This window comes from Schistocerca americana, unplaced genomic scaffold (assembly GCF_021461395.2).
Source record: "Schistocerca americana isolate TAMUIC-IGC-003095 unplaced genomic scaffold, iqSchAmer2.1 HiC_scaffold_296, whole genome shotgun sequence".
NCBI lineage: Eukaryota > Metazoa > Arthropoda > Insecta > Orthoptera > Acrididae > Schistocerca > Schistocerca americana.
In genome coordinates, this window is record NW_025726012.1 from 101320 (window position 1) to 106319 (window position 5000).

The 5000-nt window shown below is 51.9% G+C and overlaps 1 non-coding gene across 1 annotated transcript in view; it reads right to left on the reverse strand.

The window, feature by feature from the left end:
• LOC124579131 overlaps positions 1-757 on the reverse strand; it is a 1910-nt gene extending 1153 nt beyond the window's left edge. The window contains exon 1 of the ribosomal RNA XR_006972859.1: positions 1-757. This exon is cut by the window's left edge and continues 1153 nt beyond it. This is a non-coding gene — a ribosomal RNA (small subunit ribosomal RNA).
• Positions 758-5000: the final 4243 nt, after the last annotated feature.

The window sequence follows — 5000 nt, forward strand, 5'->3', positions numbered from 1 at the left end:
CGAGGCGCGTCGCACGCCTTCGGCTCGCCCCACCGGCAGGACGTCCCACGATACATGCCAGTTAAACACCGACGGGCGGTGAACCAACAGCGTGGGACACAAATCCAACTACGAGCTTTTTAACCGCAACAACTTTAATATACGCTATTGGAGCTGGAATTACCGCGGCTGCTGGCACCAGACTTGCCCTCCAATAGATACTCGTTAAAGGATTTAAAGTGTACTCATTCCGATTACGGGGCCTCGGATGAGTCCCGTATCGTTATTTTTCGTCACTACCTCCCCGTGCCGGGAGTGGGTAATTTGCGCGCCTGCTGCCTTCCTTGGATGTGGTAGCCGTTTCTCAGGCTCCCTCTCCGGAATCGAACCCTGATTCCCCGTTACCCGTTACAACCATGGTAGGCGCAGAACCTACCATCGACAGTTGATAAGGCAGACATTTGAAAGATGCGTCGCCGGTACGAGGACCGTGCGATCAGCCCAAAGTTATTCAGAGTCACCAAGGCAAACGGACCGGACGAGCCGACCGATTGGTTTTGATCTAATAAAAGCGTCCCTTCCATCTCTGGTCGGGACTCTGTTTGCATGTATTAGCTCTAGAATTACCACAGTTATCCAAGTAACGTGGGTACGATCTAAGGAACCATAACTGATTTAATGAGCCATTCGCGGTTTCACCTTAATGCGGCTTGTACTGAGACATGCATGGCTTAATCTTTGAGACAAGCATATGACTACTGGCAGGATCAACCAGGGAGCTGCGTCAACTAGAGCTGAGCAGCCGGCCGCCCGGGAGTGTGTCCCGGGGGCCCGCGCGAACACGCAAGCGTCCGCTCAATTATTCTGCAAACAGGAGGAGGCTGAGCTCCCCTGCACAATACACCTCGAAACCCTCTCAGGTCCCGGCGGCGCGCAGCGCCGTCCTAAGTACTTGGTCGGGTTCGAGAGAGGCGCAATCGCCCGGAGTTTGGCGAGTAGACGCTTTAGGTGCGACCACCCGTGCTCCCAACTGAGCTTGCCGCTGCCGACAGAGGCCCGGGAGCGTGCTGTCGTGGCATTGCCGGCGGGAGACAACACGCGCCACCTACGGTGACCGGCAGCTCCAACGCCAGCGCCACAGAAGGACAAAAGCCCCACTTGGGTGCCGAAGCGAACTCTCCCAGCACAGCGCACGCGCCAACACGTCCGCACAGCTGCGATACAAACCACCTGCGAGAACCGCAGAGGCGACCGAGCAGCAGACGGCGTCGCGGCGCCGAGCGCCGGGCGGCGGCGCATCCTCAGCGCACACAGTCCTCAATCGGACCAGCACACTGCAGATGTCCACCGCGCTTCGCACCGGGCCCGCGAGGACCTACTTTGGCCGCACGGCGCCGCGTGCAGGGTGCGCCGGCGCGCAGCTGCGCCGCCTGCCGCCTCCGTCGGCCGGCGCGCCTGCCACTGGCCGCCCCCACCAGCCGGCTGTAGCGCGTGCGCCCACGCACCGCGCGGCCAGCACGCCGGGAGGCCCCCCCTCACCGGCCGGGGACGGTCCCACCCAGCCACCGCCGCGTATCGCTTCACACTCAGATGCCATTCACGTTCGTGGGCATGGTGGGTATCGCTGGAACAACCGGTTGGTAGCTCAACCGATCGTCGCCATCACTGATTCACCTCTAGCGAGAACAACCGCACCACAACGGTTTACCAGTTGTTCATTTGCATAACGTCACCAGCAAACGTAGGCGTCCATCGCCATTTGCAAATTCAACGATTGTTGCATGCCTGTGTCAGGTGTCACGACACACTATGTCTGCCCACATACACGCAACAACATGTGCACGCTTCGCGAACACGTGGAAGGTGGCCCCCGTACGTATGCGATGTCCATTGCGCGAACGACTGTCAACCGGCCTCTGTCGCATGTCGCAGATGTGGAACGCAGTGCACCATGCTATCACGGTGTGTGAGAAGAGACGACTACGTCTGACAACACGCGCCACTACATCAACAGACGGCTCATGCTGATCGCCATCCAGGGCATACCACACTGCAATCCAGCTCTTATAGGGAGACGACACGTAGCTGAGTGCACAACATTTGGACCGCATGGTTCGCCGTTGTTGGCGCAGTCGTTGTACGGTCACATGTACCACGATGTATCATTCAGTACATGAGGACCAATGTGCAGTACAGTGTGTGATTTGGACGTACAACATCAGCGGACAGTTGACACAGGCCGTACCACAGCGTAGGCTAAGTGCTTCGCACATGCGAATGCCAATGAACAACTGCAAATGCCAATGAACAACTGCAAAGGGCATTGAGCATGTACGTCCTGCTGCCATCCACATTACAGTGTATAGCTGCAAGGTGTTTAACATGAAGCGATACACTGGGGACCGGGCAGTGCGAGTAGCAAACTATATTGCGGGGGTTGCAGTTAGGCAACACTACACTAATTTAACGCGTCGTATGACAATTACAGAGCAGGTTAAGGCCCAACGTGTGTTGGGTTAAGGCCCAACGTGTGTTGGGTTAAGGCCCAACGTGTGTTGGGTTAAGGCCCAACGTGTGTTGGGTTAAGGCCCAACGTGTGTTGGGTTAAGGCCCAACGTGTGTTGGGTTAAGGCCCAACGTGTGTTGGGTTAAGGCCCAACGTGTGTTGGGTTAAGGCCCAACGTGTGTTGGGTTAAGGCCCAACGTGTGTTGGGTTAAGGCCCAACGTGTGTTGGGTTAAGGCCCAACGTGTGTTGGGTTAAGGCCCAACGTGTGTTGGGTTACGTTAAGGGGCAATGTGGGTTACGTTAAGGGGCAATGTGGGTTACGTTAAGGGGCAATGTGGGTTACGTTACGGCGCAATATAGGTTACGTTACGGCGCAATATAGGTTACGTTAAGGCGCAATATCGGTTACGTTAAGGCGCAATACAGGTTACGTTAAGGCGCAATACAGGTTACGTTAAGGCGCAATACAGGTTACGTTAAGGCGCAATACAGGTTACGTTAAGGCGCAATACAGGTTACGTTAAGGCGCAATACAGGTTACGTTAAGGCGCAATACAGGTTACGTTAAGGCGCAATGCAGGTTACGTTAAGGCGCAATGCAGGTTACGTTAAGGCGCAATGCAGGTTACGTTAAGGCGCAATACAGGTTACGTTAAGGCGCAATACAGGTTACGTTAAGGCGCAATACAGGTTACGTTAAGGCGCAATACAGGTTACGTTAAGGCGCAATACAGGTTACGTTAAGGCGCAATACAGGTTACGTTAAGGCGCAATACAGGTTACGTTAAGGCGCAATACAGGTTACGTTAAGGCGCAATACAGGTTACGTTAAGGCGCAATACAGGTTACGTTAAGGCGCAATACAGGTTACGTTAAGGCGCAATACAGGTTACGTTAAGGCGCAATACAGGTTACGTTAAGGCGCAATACAGGTTACGTTAAGGCGCAATACAGGTTACGTTAAGGCGCAATACAGGTTACGTTAAGGCGCAATACAGGTTACGTTAAGGCGCAATACAGGTTACGTTAAGGCGCAATACAGGTTACGTTAAGGCGCAATACAGGTTACGTTAAGGCGCAATACAGGTTAGGTTAAGGCGCAATACAGGTTAGGTTAAGGTACGACATAGGTTAGGTTAAGGTACGACATAGGTTAGGTTAAGGTACGACATAGGTTAGGTTAAGGTACGACATAGGTTAGGTTAAGGTACGACATAGGTTAGGTTAAGGTACGACATAGGTTAGGTTAAGGTACGACATAGGTTAGGTTAAGGTACGACATAGGTTAGGTTAAGGTACGACATAGGTTAGGTTAAGGTACGACATAGGTTAGGTTAAGGTACGACATAGGTTAGGTTAAGGTACGACATAGGTTAGGTTAAGGTACGACATAGGTTAGGTTAAGGTACGACATAGGTTAGGTTAAGGTACGACATAGGTTAGGTTAAGGTACGACATAGGTTAGGTTAAGGTACGACATAGGTTAGGTTAAGGTACGACATAGGTTAGGTTAAGGTACGACATAGGTTAGGTTAAGGTACGACATAGGTTAGGTTAAGGTACGACATAGGTTAGGTTAAGGTACGACATAGGTTAGGTTAAGGTACGACATAGGTTAGGTTAAGGTACGACATAGGTTAGGTTAAGGTACGACATAGGTTAGGTTAAGGTACGACATAGGTTAGGTTAAGGTACGACATAGGTTAGGTTAAGGTACGACATAGGTTAGGTTAAGGTACGACATAGGTTAGGTTAAGGTACGACATAGGTTAGGTTAAGGTACGACATAGGTTAGGTTAAGGTACGACATAGGTTAGGTTAAGGTACGACATAGGTTAGGTTAAGGTACGACATAGGTTAGGTTACGGTACGACATAGGTTAGGTTACGGTACGACATAGGTTAGGTTACGGTACGACATAGGTTAGGTTACGGTACGACATAGGTTAGGTTACGGTACGACATAGGTTAGGTTACGGTACGACATAGGTTAGGTTACGGTACGACATAGGTTAGGTTACGGTACGACATAGGTTAGGTTACGGTACGACATAGGTTAGGTTACGGTACGACATAGGTTAGGTTACGGTACGATATAGGTTAGGTTACGGTACGATATAGGTTAGGTTAAGGTACACATTGTTGTAAGGAAAGGTTTAATGGGGGGCGGGGCGGGGCGGCCGGTTTGTTGATTGTGATTATAGTAAGTGGATGCCTGCGGCATCATCTGATTTGCCACGTCAGGATGCACCTTTGGCTCATGACAGGCGGCGCTCTCATTCCATGCTTGTGGCAGACCTGTGTCTTTCATTCCTGCCATTGTTTGTGTGCTGTGAGAGGAGGCAGTATTGTGATGTTGGGTGCACCCCTGTGTAGGACATGTGTGGGTGTTGGTGGCTTGGCTGAGCAATGGTGGTTGTCGGGTGGGTGGGATATTCTGTTTTCTGAGTGGACCTCCCAGTCTGGTTATGACAGTGTGGATTGTCTAATGTGGCGGAGAGGATGCACTGGGTGT